Source organism: Vulpes lagopus, chromosome 2 (genome assembly GCF_018345385.1).
Source record: "Vulpes lagopus strain Blue_001 chromosome 2, ASM1834538v1, whole genome shotgun sequence".
NCBI lineage: Eukaryota > Metazoa > Chordata > Mammalia > Carnivora > Canidae > Vulpes > Vulpes lagopus.
The window spans coordinates 155,586,067-155,602,894 of record NC_054825.1 but is presented as its reverse complement, the minus strand read 5'-3'; the positions used below and the strand labels follow the sequence as shown (position 1 = coordinate 155,602,894).

Here is a 16,828-nt window from a genome sequence, read left to right as displayed (position 1 = left end):
GGGGGGTTGGCTCCGAGGACGACCTCTGTGAATCAGTGTGGGAAGGGCTCTGCGACCAGGCATGGTCCCTCTTCAGTCCTCAGGACAGCCCGAGCTCACGTTGGCTGTTGGAGGGAAGCCATTTTAAAGTATTACCTCCCTGCCTTTATTATTTTGAATGAACTTTTAATCTGGTACCAGACATGTTATAAGAGCAGTAGCAGAAGTACATGCACACACCCCAAGGGGCTGCCCCTGTACATGTCCCATGTCCCCAGTGCTGTCCCTGGCTAGCTCTGGGCCTGTGTAGACCCAGTCCCTGTGTAGGGGCAGATCTGGAGCACCGACACTGTCCCGGTGGCTGAGGGAACCTGCTGCCACCTCTGAGTCAGTGGGGGTCCCTGAGGGCAGAGAGCGCGGCCAGCCAAGGTGCGGCTGGCACCTGGAAGCTGTGTCAGGTGGGCTACTGGCCTCCCCAGGGTTGTTTGTCACTTGTGTCTTCTTCAGGATCTTGGAGAGAGCCTGGTTTTCAGTATCCCCTGTCTGTGGCCCTGCCTTCGGGGAAGCTGTGGTCCGTCTTCAGGAGGCTTTGGGAGCTGCTTTTGCAGGGCTGAGCACTGCTCCAGGGTGGTGGGGGGTTCCTCCTGGGACCGTGCTTCCTGTGCTGGAGTTGGGGCCTGCGCGCCATGTGGGGGTTGTGCTGCCTCATGGGGGTGTTGATCCTGGACCCTCTGCTGGGAGTACCTGTGGGGCCCTCGTAGGGCAGGGTGAATCTACAGATAAGCTGTGGGGGGCTGAGCACAGCAGCCAGGCACGGGTTCCTAGACCTCGTGGGTGCTGTTGTGATGTTGTCCTCTGCTCTGCCTTGCCCAGGGGTGATTGGGCTTCCGAGGGGCAGGCCAGGCCTGGAGACCACAGGGCCTGCTGACAGGGGACCTCTGGCATCCCCCTTGTGTGTCCCCAACGTGCCTGCCATACCAGATGTCTATGTGCCGCTCACCTGCCTGCACCTGGGGAGGCTCATTGCGTGTGGGTGTGTGGGTGTGCTGGGTGTGCCTGTCCCCTTCCTGCCCTCAGAGCATCGTGGGTCAGCCTCCCTCCAGTCCAGCCCAGCAGACCCTCCATGGCCGCGTGTGCCCCACCTGTGTCTTCCGCAGACCAGGGACACCTGCTGTGCTGGGTGGCTTCGTACCCGGGTTGAGAGGCCCCCTCGGTGGCCTTGTGTGCTCTCACAGTGGCCATACGTGGTCAGACCTGTGAGCGGGGGCTACATGAGGAGGCCGCTGTGCTTGCTGGTGCATGATGTGTGGCCCTTGGGGCCCAGGTGGACGCTGGCTGCTGGGCATCTTGCGTGTCTTTATTTGCACATGCTGTGATTGTGCAGTTCTGTCGACAACTGGGGTTTGAAGTCAGCAGGCCAGCATAGAGCTTGTTGCCTTGAGCCACGTTCCCCGTTTCCCATGCTGGGCCCTTTGTGATTCTGGTTCTGGTTTGGTTGCCGGGAGACCTCTGTTGACGGGCTCTCTGTCCCCCCTGCCTTTGCAGCTCTGGGGTGCCATGTTGGGGGGCAGCGTGGTCAGCAGTGATAGATGAGCACCCCAAGCTGTGGTCACTGTTGTGGGCGCCCTGGATGCTTGTGGCATGTTTCCGCGGCTCAGCAGGTGCCTTTCAGGGCATCTTCGGAGGTGGGCTGAGCCAGATTCGGGCCTGATGATGGCCAAGTCACATGGGCCCCAGACTCAGTGTGGGGGGCTAGTGGGCATCCTCACTCCCCACCTGCCAGTGTCATTTCTGGGTCGTGGCTTAGGCAGGTGCACAGGCTTTGCAGGTGGGCTGTTAGCCAGAACACAGGTGGTGGGGAGCTGTCCCAGGAGGTTCCAGATGCCAGGTCCCCTGTCAGCGGCACAGGCGGCTGTGGCTCATTGGCCCAGCTGGCATTTGTTGAGCGCATGCCCTGGTTCCAGCCTGGGGGAGCGGGACAGACCACCCCACGTTGGGAGAGCAAGGCCCTTACGGAGGAGGGGTGTTTTCTAGAAGCTTGTGGGAGGCGGGACGGACACGTGTCGGGGGAGGCCATCCTGTGGTCCTGGGCTGGCAGGCTGGCCCTGTGCGTGGCTGTAGGCCTCACTGGGGGCCTGTAGCTCGAGCCCAGCTGTAGGCTGAGGCTGGATGATGTCCAAGGTGACAACATGGAGCTTCAGGTCAACCTCTTTGAGGGAATAGAACTTGACCCAGTCAGCGGAGTTTCGGGCTGTGTGCCTGGGTCTCCTTTGCCCCACATGTAGCCGAGTGGGGTGGCAACTGGCCTAAGGTGCTGGGGGGCATGTAGGAGCCTGGCAGGTGGGCTGGGCATCCCAGGCCCACAGTGTCCCCATGGGGAGGCCTGGGGAAGGCACCTGCTGTGAGCCTTGGTTTACCTGCTTGTGATGTGGGAAGAGTGCAGGCTGACTGTCCTGGGGTGGTCGGGACTGTCGGGAAATGTCTGGCATCGAGCCCTGAGCAGGGTGAAGCACACCCTGCACATGATTGTGAAAGCAGAGACTGGAGTGAGAGCTGGCTGACCCTGGAAGAGCACGGAGGCCTGCCTGCAGGCGTAGTTGGTCCCCGTGGGGTAGGCCCCCCAGGTGCAGGCGGGCTGGGGCCTGTGCTCCCTACTGGGTAAGGGAGGGTGTGACCCCGGTAGCTGGAGTTTCTGAGGAGCTGCCGAGGATCTGCCTGTGGCCACACGCAGATTAGGGTCCATGTTGGGGGTGGAGAGGCCCCAGGTGGGGATGGTTCAGGAGGAGACGCTGACAGTTGGCTGCAGGTTTTCTCACTTCAAATAGTTTTCAGACCTGGTTCTGTACCCCGGAGGGTTGAATTCTAAGATTTTCCGGACTGCTCGATCATTGCCTCTCATTGGTGTCAGCTTTCTTTAAATACACGTTAAGTTTTTTGGAAAAGGATAAAAGAAAGAAGATGAAGACAGTGTGGAATGGGCGAAAGAGCAGACAACTGGTTCAACGAGACAGGACAGACCCACGTGATGGGGTTAACCGCCCTGCGACAAAGGAGCAAAGGGAAATCGGTGGAGTGGAGGCCGTCTCTTCAACACAGGGTGTTGGAACAACTGGACGTCCACGCGCAAAGAAGTGAACCCACATGCAGACCTTACTCTTCTCACTCCTTCCTCCTGTCACCTGTCTCCCCATCCCCCCCCACCTCCCCTCTGGTACCAGCAGTGTGTTCTCTGTAGCTAAGAGTCTGTTTCTTGGTTTCTCTCTCTTTGTTTTGTTTTTTAAATTCCACATATAAGTGGGATCATATGATATTTGTCTTTCTCTGACTGACTTCACTCAGCATAATACCCTCCAGTTCCATCTACGTCAATGTAAATGTTAGGTATTAATCCTTTTGATGGCTGAGTAATATTCTGTTGTATATATATATACCACATCTTCTTTATCCTTTCATCTGTCAAAGGACATCGAGGCCCTTCTACAGTTTGGCTATTGTAGACATTACTGCTATGTACACTGTGGGGCAGGTGTCCGGCATTTTACTGCATCTGTATCTTTGGGGTACATACCCAGTAGTGCAATTTCTGGGTCACAGGGTAGCTCTATTTTTAACTCCTTGAGGAACCTCCACACAGTTTTCCAGAGTGGCTGCACTGGTTTGCATTCCCACCAGCAGTGTAAGAAGGTTCTCCTTTTTCCACATCCTCTCCAACATTTGTTTCGTGGTAATTTTCGCCATTCTCACTGGTGTGAGGCAGGATCTTCTTGTGGTTTTGGTTTGTATTTCCCTGATGCTGAGTGATGCAGAACATTTTCTCATGTGGTTGTTGGCCATGTGGAGGTCTTCTTTGGAGAAACATCTGTTCATGTCTCCTGCCCATTTCATGATTGGATTGTTTGTTTCTTGGGTGCGGAGCTTGATAAGTTCTTTATGGATCTTGGATACTAGCCCTGTTGTCTGATGTGTCATGTGCAAATATCTTCTCGCATTCTGTAGGTTGTCTTTTAGTTTTGTTGACTGTTCCCTTTACTGTGCAGAAGCTCTTTATCTTGATGAAGTCCCAATAGTTCATTTTTGCTTTTGTTTCTCTTGTCTCTGGCAATGTATCTAGTAAGAAGTTGCTGTGGCCAAGGTTACAGAGGTTCCTGGTTGTGTTCTCCTCTAGGATTTTGATGGTTTCCTGTCTCAAATTTAGATCTTTCGTCTATTTTGATGTTATTTTTGTGCATAGTGTGAGAAAGTGCTCTAGTTTCATTCTTCTGCGTACAGTTGTCCAGTTTGCCCAGCACTGTTTGTGGAAGAGACTTTTGTTTTGAAACATTGGATGTTTTTTCTTGCTTTGTTTAAAATTAATTGACTATAATTGTGTGTTCATTTCTGGGTTCTTTATTCTGTCCTACTGATCTGTGTGTCTGTTTTTGGGTCAATACCATACTGTCTTGATCACCACAGCTCTGTAATATAACTAGGAGTCAGGACCTGTGATGCCCTCAGCTTTGCTTTGCTTTTTCGAGGTTGCTTTGGCTATTGGGGGTCTTTGGTGGTTCCATACCAATTTTAGGATTGTTTATTCCAGATTGCTTTGGGTGGTGTAGACATTTAACAATATTGGTTCTCATCATCCATGAACATGGAATGTTTTTCCATTTCCTTGTATCCTCTTCGATTTCCTCCATCAGTGCTTTATAGTTTTCAGAGTATAGGTTTTTGCCTTCCTTCATTGGTTTTTTTCCTTGGTATTTTATTCTTTTCATGGCAATTGTAAATGGCATTATTTTCTTAATTTGTCTTTCCACTATTTTGTTATTCCTGTATAGAAACGCAACAGGTTTCTGTACATTGATTTTGTATCTTGGGACTTTACTGGTTTCATTGATCAGTTCTAGTTATTTTTTGGTGGAGTCTTTAGCGATTCTCTATAGAGTATCATGTCATCTACAAATAGTGAAATTTTTGCTTCTTCCTTACCAATATGGATGCCTTTTATTTCTTCTTGTCTGAGTGCTGAGGCTAGGACTTCAGTGCTGTGATGATCAACAGCAGTGAGAGGGGGCATCCCTGTCATGTTTGTGACTTTCAGGGAAGAGTGCTCAGTTTTTACCCATTGAGTATGTTAGCTTGGGTTTTTCATATATACGTGTATACCTACACGTATGTATAACTGTTGAGAGCTTTTTTCCAGAATGGATGTACTTTCTCAAATGTGTTTTCTGCATCTATTGAAACGATCACATTGTTCTTGTTGATGGGATCTATCACGCAGATTGATTTGTGCATGTTGAACCCCTGCAGCCCAGGAATAAATCCCGCTTGATTGTGGTGAATGATTTTTTAATGTAGTGTTGCATTCAATTTGCTACTGTTTTGTTGAGGATTTATGCATCTGTGTTTATCAGGGATGTTGGCCTGTAGTTCTCTTTTTTTGTGCGGTCTTTGTTTGGTTTTGGTATCAGGGTGATGCTCTTGGCAGTGACATTTTAGGTACAAACCAAGGGCACAATCTATGGGAAAACAAAACACAAACTTTTGCTGTCGCATAACATAAAGGAATTCCTAAAACTCAGCAGTTAGAGAACAAACAACCTGATTAAAAAACGGGCCAAAGACCTTATTCAACAGACACCTCACCGGAGGAGACAAGCAGACACCAAACAAACACGTGAAAAGATGCTCCACATCATGTGTCAGCAGGGAAATGCAGATTAAAACAGGATCCCATCGCTCGCCTGCTGGCCCAGCGGATGTCCAGGACACCAACAGCACCTGGTGCACCCTGGCAGGCTACAGGGGACACAGGTCGCCACCCTCGCTCCTGAAGATGGCTCGGCAGCTTCTCACAAGACAAAATGTGCCAGGGGTGCCTGGGGGGCTCCGTCGGTGAAGCCTCTGGCTTCGGCTCAGGTTGTGACCCCAGGGTCCTGGGATGGAGCCCCATATCAGGCTCCTTGCTGGGGGAGAGGGTCTGCTTCTCCCTCTGCCCCAACCCCACTCTCTCTCTCGCTCTCCCAACTAAATAAAATCATAAAACAAACAAACAAAAAAAAACCCCACAACCAAAGAAGCTAAACACGCTCTTGCCATTTGATCAGCAGGCAAACCCTAGGTGTTGACTTCAACCAGCTAAAAAACTTAACTGCACACAAAATCCCACACTCTGATGTTTACCCAGCTTTATTTGTAATTGCCAACACTCAGAAGCATCGGGAACGTCCTTCCGTGGGTGCTGGACACATCGGCCGGGGTCCATGAGCCCAGGGAGGGTGACTTGGCAGCGAAGGAAATGCGCTGCCAGCTGTGGGAAGATAGAGATGAGCCCTAACTGGGCGTTATTAAGAAGAATGTGGGTGGAGAAGGTTCCAATGACGTGAGTTCTGGAAAAGGCTCAGCTATACAGCTGTGAACAGGTCAGGATTGCCATGGGCCGAGGTGGGGACCGGGTGATGGGGGGCAGGGGAGCTCAGGGCGTTTCCAGGTAGTGAAGCCACCCGTGAGGCGAGGCAGAACCACAACCCGCTATGGAGGGAGATGCCTCGGTGAGGAGCTCACCTGTAGGAGCTCACCTGTAGGCCAGCGGGCAGCTGTCAATGTCCTTGATGTGCATGTTGACAAAGGGAGGCTCTGGGGGGCGAATTCTGTCTTTCCTGCTAAATCCTTGCAGGGACCTAGTACCTCTGCAAACAGTCAGAAAAGCCACCGTCACAGCTGCCTAGATAATGCCTGATTCCAGTCCCCTTTATGTTCTGATGTGGCCTGACCTTCGGGTTCTTGTCCCTACACTGTGGGTGTTCTCCACCTGTGGCCGCTATCACAGGGCGTCCCGGGATTGATTCACCCACCCATACATTCATTCGTTAATTAATTCATTCAGTTTTTTAGGATTTATTTTATTTTTAGAAAGAGGGCATGTTTGCATGTGGTGGGAGGGGCTGAGGGAGAGAGGGAAACCTCAGTGGACTCTGCCCTGCGCAGGGGGCCACGCGGGGCTGGATCCCAGGACCCTGAGATCACCACCTGAGCTGAAATCAGGAGTCGGGTGCTCATCCGACTGTGCCATCCAGGTGCCCCAGGGGGCTGTGACAGGTATTAAAATCTTTCTGTGTCTAAAGGGTCTTCTCATGCCGTTGGTTTTTACGTGGAGGCTGTGGTTCAGGGTTTGTCGCTGTGTGCTGTTCTAGAAAGTTCTCCGCTGGGCTGGCTGTGTGGGGAGAAGCTGGTGCTGGACTGAGTCTTTCTGGGCACAAGGCGGCAGCTCTGGGTTAGGGGCTCCCTACAGGTCTATCCAGGGGTGTTGGTGCCGGGAGGGCCCGGACAGGTGGTCCCTCTCACGCCCGCCTCCCTGAGGCGGTGAGTCTCCCAACATGTTCAGGAGGGAGGCCTCCCCACAGTGATCCCTGAAATAAAGATGCCGCAGTATGAGCCCTGGGGCAGAGGAGCCAGTGGGGTGGAGGGGCGCGTAGCGAGGCTTGGCTTGGGACCCCATGTCCTGCCCTGGCCTGGGGCCTTGTCCATGGGGAGGTCTAGGCATGGCCATCAGCTGGCTGCAGCCCCAAGGGGTGGGGAGGCCCTTCTCAGGCTCCCAGACCACTTGCGCACTAGTTGGGTCTGCAGAACCACCATGAGAAATTTTGGGTTTCTTGCTTTTACAGGAGAGGGGTCTCGGCCTTGGGTGGAGGGTGGGGGCTTTTGTTGGCGGGAGGGGGTCAGGCTGTGCAAGGGTGCCCGCCCAGGTCTGTCTGGATACCTCATGTCTCCTCCCCCACCCCGGGCACCTTACCCCTCGTCGGGCTTCCTCCCGCACCAGCGACGCTGTCCCCATTTCCCCACATTTTATTTAGAAAAACGTAGGGAAGTTGGATGGCCAGGGTCTGTGTCCTGCCATGTGCCTGGTCCCTGTGGCTTCGCGCACTTGCCCCCTTGCGTGCCTGTGAAAGCACCTGTGGGTCTTGCTCATGTCTGACTTGGTGGCCACGCTCTGCCACAGGCTGTGCCTCCCAGTGGAGCTAATCGGGTTTGGGTCCAGGATCCAGGCCCCAGTTGTGAGCTGTGTCTGGTCGTCATGTCGGTTTTTGTCTAGAACAATCCCTCTGCTGTGTCCTGTCACTGAGTCTTTGTCCACTGGCATGTCCCACAGAGACTCTGTCCTCGCAAGGTGCCCCTGGGGGCGTGGGTGCAGGTCTCTGGCCAAGGCAGGTCCAGATCAGGTGACTAGGAAGGGACTCTGTGAGGGAGGGGCTGCTCTGCTGCCCCACTATCTCTGACCTGGGGCCTTGGGGTCTGGGGACACTGTGGCTAGAAGCATCCAGACCTTGGGAAGGATCATGCTGATCCCTCTCAGGGGGTCAGCAGTGGAGCAGGACCCGAGGCAGGACGCTGGGCTGCGGGCACGGGGGCTCTGGGGCTCGGGCTGCAGGCCTCCTGCCTTCGGGGTCAGGGAGCCCCAGGGGACCACCCCCCAGTCCTCCATTTGGGCTGAATCGTCCATGCCCGGAGCCCCTGCTGGCTCTGTTCACTCCTCTCCTCCAGGGCTGGCATTGGGCCCCTGGGTGGGGGCAGGGGGGTTGTGAAGACGTGGGGGCGCTGCAGGGTCGGGTTCCCTAGGTACCCTTCTGGGAAGGTGCTGATGGGAGGGACACTGACACTGCCCCAAACCTCTTCCCTGATGCGGCAGCCCTCACCTGGGCCCCAGCCCTTCTTTCCGCTGTTTTCTGTGCTTTGGTATTTTTGCAAAGTCATGATTGTGGTGTCGGAGCTCACACGTGTGACAGTGACTCACAGCCCACAGCCCGCGGCCCGCCTGCCTCCCTAGTCCTCGGGACCTTTGTGGGGGTGGGCTCACACCCCCCACTCCCACCCCAGCCCTGCCCACAGCAGGTGCTGGCTCCAGGAGGGACCAGGTGCACGGTGGTGGGGGGGGTCGTCCTGTGTCCTCAGTGCGGCTGTTGTTGGGGCCCCAGAAGGAAGCCACCAGGTTGTGTCTGTGCGCTGGGGAATTCCTGGCTGGGTGGCCAGCACAGGGCCACTGGCACCTGCCTGGATGGCTGTCACACAGCAGTAGGAGGGCCGTCTCCTGGGGGCAGAGGGACCGTAAGCTTGGGTTCAGGGAGAACTCTGTCGTCACTCTGCACGGGGTCCATGGGGTTACCGCTTCTCAGCAGCCTGGGGTGGAGGGGCCCTTGGAGGAGGACACCCCCATCCTCCGCAGGCAATGGGCCCCGCTCCTGGGTGGGCAGTGATGCCGAGGTCTCTGTGCGGAGGGGCCCAGGTGGAGCCGGCCGGCTCCCGGACCGAGGCCCAGCTGTTTTTCTTCTCAGCACCCCCTGAGCTGGACTTTTGAGGGTTCTGGGTGGGGGCTCGGGGCCCAGGCATGGGGGCCAGACTGTGTGGGTGCCCATGGTGGCCAGGGCAGGAGGGGAGGGAAACAGGAGGGCAATTGTCTCTCAGGGTGATGGTTTGTCTGATCTCAGGAGTGCTTCCCCAAGTGCGTGGAGTTGGGAGGGTGCGGCGAGGGTGTGGCGGAGACCCCAGGGAGGCTGCAAGGGGTGGGACAGGGCATCCCCGGCCCTGGCTGTGGTTTGGGTTCCTGGCCTCTGGGTGTCAGCCGACTGCCTGCTCCACCCACAGGGTGTCAGGGCGTGGGTGCAGCCGCGGGGCACCTTCTCGCCAGCTGGGTGGATGTGCTCACACCACTGCCCTCCACTTCCCCCAGCTGCCCCACCTGGCCAGCCCTGGGCTGTGGCCCCCCAGAGGGCACGCTGTGTCCAGCTGCAGGAGGCCCCGCCTCGCCCCACTGGCTCACCTGCGCCTCCGCGTGTCCAGGGAAGTGCGGCAGTTGGCTCCCAGCGGCCTGCCTGGAATAGGCCTTGAGCCCCTGTAAATATTTGATGATGACCGAGATAGCAAACAAAGGGCTGCTCTGTTCCGAGGGATGAGACGGTGATCCTGGAACGTTCCGGCCCCGCGGGCTGCTTCCTGGATGGCTCACGGATTCGCGCTTTGAGGCAGGCCCTTTGTGCTTCTGGGCTGAGCAGGCCCCTGCGGCCTGGTGAGGGGGAGAGTGCGGCCTTGCTAGCTCTCCACCTGGAACCGGCTGGGCCTCTCCGGAGGCTGCCCGCCTGGCCAGAGGTCACTGTGGGGTCTTGCCCTTCAGACGTGAGAAGAGGGACCCATTCTTGGTCACAGGCTCTGGGGAGAGGTTCAGAGAAGCCAGGGGACGAGGGCTTGGCGGGGACACCCCATGGCCCAGCAGAGGGGTGCGCGCTCAGCTGGCACTGTAGGGCCCTGTTGGTGCTGCAGACGTGTCACACGCTTGCCCCTGTGGTCTGCGTGTGGCAGCAGCAGCTCCTGATCCCGTCTTTGCTGGCTGGCTGGGCATGCACACGTGCTGTCTTGGGCTGGCACGCCTGGGGACAGGCCTGCCTGCCCCGGAGTGCTTCCATGGGAAGGCCGAGCCCTTTGCAGCAGCCCTGCCGACCAACCGGGAGCAGGTGCTTGGGTCCTGGCGGCAGAGTCACAGCCCTGCCCTTGGGCGGGGCCTTTGCCCTTGGGCGGGGCAGTACCTGGGGCATTCCGGGCAGCCTCACTGCTGATGGCCTCTGGCAAAGGGTTCTGCTGCGTTCTCTCTGGGGAAGGAGAATACTATGGGCAAGGCCAGGATAGGGGTAGCTGGTGGAGGTTGAGTCACGAGGGTATAATTATTAGTGGTTGTAATAAGCAGGGTGGCAGTTTCCTGCCAGTGCACCGAAGTCCTGTGCGGACTTGCTCACCTTCTCTGGTTGAGCCCTGGCTGCACCCCAGGGAGGCTGGCCTCTACTTATGAAGGCCGTGGTGCTGGAGACACCCTCACTGCCCTGGCAGGCAGGCGTGGCCCGGGGATGGCTGGTGGGGAGTCTGCAGGAGCAGCTGCCCTTTCCAGGCCCAAGGGTATGTGGGAGGATGGGTGGGGGCTGCACGCCCCAGCCTGTAGTTTTGCCACCTTAGGGGAGGGACTCTGCAGGTGTACTTGCGTGAAGAGCCCTGCTGGGGGTACCCGGTGTCATCTCTTGGGTGCTAACCACAGAAGGACGTGGTGGCCTCTAGAATGTGGACAGGGGAGAGAATCTCTGAGGAGCCCCCCGGGGGGGGGGTGGCCCTGTGTAAACCTCGTTGACTTGGCCTGGAGGCGTCCTTCCTGCCTCTGGCTCCTAGAGTTCAAAGAGGGAGGGTTTGCGGTTTGGGCCGCAGCACGGCATTTGCTGGGCGACAACAGGAAGTCATCCTGCCTCCTTGTGGACGGAGTGCAGCCCAGGGCCTGAGGGGCCACCCGGAGGACCACAGAGGGCCATGGGCAGGGCTCCTTACGAGCGGTGCTGGGGCCCGCGGGGCTTCATGTCAGGGGGTGATTGGGTACTGCTCAGGAGCAGCCCAGGCGCCCTGACTGCCTGGCCTGGTCAGTGGGTGTGCGGGGACACTGGGGAATGGTATGGAAGTCCTCTTCAAGGACAAGGGCCAAGAGCTAGAGGTGAGGAGCCAGGAGCAGTGAGGGTAGTGGGTCGGTGGAGCCCCTCCCTGGGAACCCATCCCTGCGGGCAGCGTCCTGCTCACCCCTCCTGGGGACAGGGCCAGCGCCATGGGGCAGAACCTCAGGCAGTGGGGCAGGGCCAGCCCATGGCCCAGGGACTCCTGGAGGGGCTCTGGGGGTCCTGGGGAGCTCAGGCTCCTGCCCCTGGGCCTGGCACTTAGAGGGGCTGGTGCACAGGCCCATCGCAGAGCCACACACGTCCTGGGGCCACAGGGAAAGTAGACCTCATGTGCCAGGTGGGGCCCCAGGGCCCGGGGTCCCTAGGCAGGGAGTCTGGGAATGGGGTTTCCTCAGGGCTCCACTGGTGGTGCTGCTCCCCTGCAGGGGCACAGTCCAGGTCAGGGGGTCAGTGCCAGGCTAGGAGTCAGGGCCATCTGGGGCCCCCCCTCCCTAGGAGGTCCACTTTATGCCCTGCTTTCTGGTGCACACGCTGCCCTTCAGTCCCCCGCACCCCCCAGGTCTGGCTCACAGCCCAGCTTTCCAGGGCTGGGTGTGCAGGGGGACGCTTGGCTGGTATGGCCTCTACAGCACGGACTACCCTCCCCTCCCCTGGCTCTGCCCTCATCCCTCTCTGTCCCCCTCCCCTGCCTCTGCCTCTCCCCCATGTCTGCCTCCATCCCTGTCTTCATCTTTATCCCCCTCCCCATCCCTCCTCCATCCCTGTCCCCTCCCCCAGTTCTGCCCCTCCTTCATCCCTCCCTGTCCCTCCTCCAGCTCTATCCCCCTCCATCCCTCCCCCATCCCTGCCCCCCCATCTCTGCCTCCTCCCCATCCCTGCCCCATCCCCTCCCTGAACCCTCCTCATCCCCTGCCATCCCTGCCCCATCCCTGCCCCCTCCCTCCCTCATCTCTGTTCCCACCCCCCTGCCTGCTGGAGCCCTGTATCCATAGCAACAGTTACTGCTGTGGAAGCTGGCGCCTGCTCCCTCATCCCGAGGGGAGGTATTTTTGGCACTGCGGAGAGATTTTATTTTATCTTTGGTGTTGACTTTTACTCTTTGAGTGAGCGCCGCACAGAGAGAGCTGGGGCAGCGTTCAGGGAGGTCTGAGGGCTTCGTGTGGTTGTGTAGATGCTGGCTCTTCCCTGTAGACAGGGTGGAAGATGCTGGCTCCTGAGAGCCGCCTGTAGGGGGTCCACGGGCTGTTTGGGGCTCAGGGCAGTGACTCTGGGTGATGGGGGGATGGGGTGGTTGTGGTAGAGGCCACTCAGAAGCCCCTCAGCCTCATGCCAAGCCGGTGGCCGTAAGAGCAGAGTTTAGGGTGGTCTTGGGTATCCCCTTCCAGGACATCTTCCTGCCCCTACAGGGCCCGCATGGATGGTGTCATGTTGGGCTCGGAGGTCAGGGCGCCCCTCACTCTCCTGGTCCTGGTGGCCATGAGCACAGGTGGCTTCAGTATTTGGCACCTGCTGCTGAGGCATCTCCAGGGGGGGCACCGAGGAGACTCTCGGGTATGACCCTCACACGTGTGGGCGTTGTGGCTGGGCTGTGGATTTCCAGGGGTCCTTGCTTGGGTGCGCGTGCCTGGGGAGGGGCGGGTGCACCTGTGTGCCTGTGAGGACTGCTGGAGATGGCCTGCGATGCACCTGCTGTCCTCAGGGAGGGGAGTGCCTGAGGAGCAAGCCTAGTGGGGTGTGCGGCCCCGGCCCCTCAGACGCTGGAGATGCCCTCTCCCGGGCTTCCCTGGGGCACACGTGGTGGGGTGGCTGGGTGTGCAGTGCCTTGGGGTCCCTGGAGCCACTCCCTGACCCTCCCTCTCCTCATCTGCAGCTTGCCAGGGGGCTGTGGGGCCGGGCCAGGCTGCCCCTGCAGGGTCAGGCCTGGGGCATCTAGATCAGGGGCTGAGGCCCAGTAGAGCGATTTCTGCCTTGTCATTGTGGAAATCCCAAACAGGCCAGAAAGAGAACTGCCGTCCAGCCTCCTCTCTCAGTGTTACTGGTTGTGTCTCGTTCGTTAATCTTCCCAAAGTCTCCATCTCGCGTGAGCTCCCAAGTACAGGCTTGGGGGGCAGGGGCCCCCCACGAGGCTGTCTTCTGCCACGTCTGCACCTACAGCACCCCCCCGCACCCCCAAGCCGGAGCAACAAGGGGAGGCATTCAGGTCTGTGAGTTTTACAGAATGAGGACTTCTGCTCCTGGAAGCTGTTTAGGGAACAGACAGGGGAGGGGGCATAGTGGTCCTCACCCTGGGGAGGGGACAGGGGCAGGCTGAGGGCCGCTCTGCTCATAGTGGGTGAAGTTGAGCCAACTGCAGAGGACTGGGCGGAGAGGAAGTGGTGCCCCCATGCCTGCCTCCTGAATGCAGCCCTTCTCCTTCACCGTTTGGTCAGCCCCTCGGCCTGCCCCTGCTCTCCCTGTCCCTCCATGGCCGCCGTGGACAGGCTCTGCTATAAATAGCCGTGCGGTGGAGGCTCGGCGGGCACCCAGGCCACGAGGCTTGGACGGCTTCCCTGCGGGGGCACAGCCTGCCTTCTGGCACGTGTCGTCTGTGTAACGCGGTCTTTGCGTCCTCCTGAAGGCTGTGGAGGAAACAGGTTTCCGTGCGGGAAGAGCGCCTGTGCTGTCACCGCCCGCTTGCCCTGCATGCGCCCTGCCTGGGCACCTGTGTGCCCGCATGGCCCACTTGGAGGGCGGGGGTCTGTAGGGACTGGGGCATGCTGGGGGGGACCAGCTGGGACAGAGGCCTGCTGGGGGCGAAGCCATGTCAGGCTGTGTGGCCCTGTGTGGCGCTGCCTTGGTCAGGTGGCTGTGGGTGCGCCCTGGGGCTCCCAGTGCCCGCTGCCCCATGTGGGACACCTCCCCCAGGCTCCTTCTGGATCGGGGACGCCCGGCACATCTGGCGGGCAGACTCCCTGTGATGAGTGCTACCCCAGACCTGGGGGCCGAGCACGTGGCACAGCCTCAGCAAGAAAGCTGACAATCCATTTGTACAGGTCACGCTGGCCTGAGTCCTGGCCCTGGCCCCGTCCCGGGGAGTCCTGATGCCCACACACGGGAGGGAGGAGCCAGCCTGTGTCCAGATGGACAGAGGACATGCTCAAGGACACTGATACGTGAGGCTGGCCCTTCCCTCAGTGCTCTGTGCCCTGGCAGGAGGGGCAGTGCGGGGAGGGTGGTCGTGGGGCTGTGGGGCTCTGACTAGGAGTCTGGGGTGGGCAGGCCCTGTGGGGTGTGGAGGACTCCGTGCCATAACGTACCCAGTGTGGTTTGTTTCCTGTGCTTCAACTGCTCGTGGTTGATACAAGCACCTCTTGAATCTATGTCTGAGTGTCTTGCTTCAGTTTTGGAAAACTTTGGACTGTTACTATTTTATGCATGTTGCCTTATTCCCATCTTTATGCCTTGTTCTTCCAGAATCCCATTTATGCACAGGTTGGACCTTCTCACCGTGTCCTATGAGCTGCGTTTCCTCTTCCTTGTGTTTCCAGCGTTTGTGCATCTGTGTCCCAGTCTGCCTGTTTCCTGTGGGCTTGCCTTCCACTTTGCCGGTCCTGTCTCCAGCCGTGTCTTACTTGCTGCTGAGCCCCCGTCTCAAGTTCCCTGTTTCCTTTCTTAGTTCCAGTTTCCATTTGGTTCTTAGCACACAGATTTTGGTGAATCTCGGTTATCTATTTGACTTCTTGCATAAGAAAAAGACATTTTTAAGAATTTTTTATGTTTCAAATTTTTTGAATAGTTTTCTATGTTTTTAAATTTTATCTTAATTCCAGTTCACATTCAGTGTAATATTAGTTTCAGGCATTCCTTCCTCCTGTCACCTGTCTCCCCCAGCCCCACGCATTTCCCCTCTCCTAACCATCAGTATGTTCTCTGTAGCTAAGAGTCTGTTTCTTGGTTTCTCTCTCTCTCTCCCCCACTGTCTCTGTGTCCCCCCATCTCTCTCCTCTTTCTCTCCCCCTTCTCTCTCTCTCTCTCTCTCTCTCTCTCAGTTACCTATGTTCTTGACTACAGCAATCACAGGACTGTTGCTGTCTGTCTGATACAATATTCGGATCCTTGGGGGGGTTTGTTGCTATTGTTTGCCTTTTTCCCCTCTTGCTGTTCTGCCATTTGGCCTCGGCAAGGCCTGGTCGGTCTGGCCATTTTTGATCACCGTATTTGAAGCTCATGGAGATCTTTGAAATGGTGGGGGATCTTGGTTTCCTCTAGAGAAGATGGACTTGTGCTCTTAGCAGATGCTGTGATGAGGGCGGGCCGTGTTCATCCTGTCTGGACTCGAGCCCAGCCTTTGCAAGGCCTCTCTGCTCCGTTCTGTTCATTCTCCCAGTGTGGAGGCCTCCTGGAGAAAGTAGACAGAAAGCTTGCGTGTTCACCCTCAGACGCCAACGCTCTGCTCAGTGGCCCAGTGCCTGGTGTCCGCCTGCTGCTGACGCTCTGAGGCCGGGCTGTGCAGGAGCAGTGCAGTGTGAGCTACGTGGGGAGTACGTGGTTTAACAGCCACGTTGAAAATATGAAAAGAACAGGTGGAGTTCATCTTAATATTTTTCTGTGGTTCAGTACATCCAGGGTATTTTTTTAATTTGTGAAGCGTGAGCTATTAATGAGGTTTAAACAATTAAAAGGGAGTTACCGTGTCTCAGAAAGCTGGTGTACTGTCTTACACGTGGACGACCTCTGTGTTGTGAAGAGCCGATGTCAGGCACTCACAGCCACTTGTCTGGGGCAGAAGGTGGGGGCTCCTGTGTCTCCTGGAGTCACGCCCAGAGCTTGGCTCATTTCAGGTGTGTGTGCGTGTGTGTGCGCGCGTGCGCTGCTGACCCCCTACCATCTTGTCTGTTCAGTGGCCCTAAGGCTCTCGCTGCCCCCTTGGGAGGAACTGCGGAGTCAATTCACAGCCTTGGGGCAGACGTGAGCCCTGGGGCCTCATGTACATTCTGTCACATGTACTGGGTCTGTCTGGCAGAGTGTCCCCTGGTGCAGCGCTGGCCCTGGGGGTCACCCCCTTCCCCCCAGTACAGTGCTGGCTCTGGGGGTCACCCCCGTCCCCCTTCCCACCCCCTGGTGCAGCACTGGTCCCAAGGGACACTGTAGATACTCAGGCCTGGGAGCATGTCTCCCCTGGCTTGAGCCCATTGGTGGCAGAAATCCCTGCAGTCTGGCCTCTGGGGCCATCTTAGACCTGTTGGCAGGATCACCCAGGTTGGACAGGGCCTCTAGAAAGGAGGGGAGTGAGGTCTTGGCCACTTCTTTTAGGGGGGTGGCACTGGGAGGTGTCAGGATCCCCTCCTCCACGCCTTAGTAGCCAGAACTGCGGTTCTGGGGGTTCCGTGGGTTGGAGGCGGGCAGGGGAGAGG

At 57.5% G+C, this 16,828-nt stretch overlaps 1 protein-coding gene and 1 long non-coding RNA gene across 5 annotated transcripts in view; one reads left to right on the top strand and one right to left on the bottom strand.

Annotated features, from left to right (window-relative positions):
• Positions 1-16,828, top strand: part of WNK2 (WNK lysine deficient protein kinase 2) — a 100,409-nt gene that overhangs the window by 3,333 nt on the left and 80,248 nt on the right. The window lies entirely within an intron of this gene.
• Positions 6,153-10,460, bottom strand: LOC121484573. The gene is made up of 3 exons (XR_005986068.1): positions 9,776-10,460; positions 6,540-6,650; positions 6,153-6,294 (listed from the first exon to the last, which is right to left on the bottom strand). It is a non-coding gene; the product is annotated as an uncharacterized LOC121484573 (long non-coding RNA).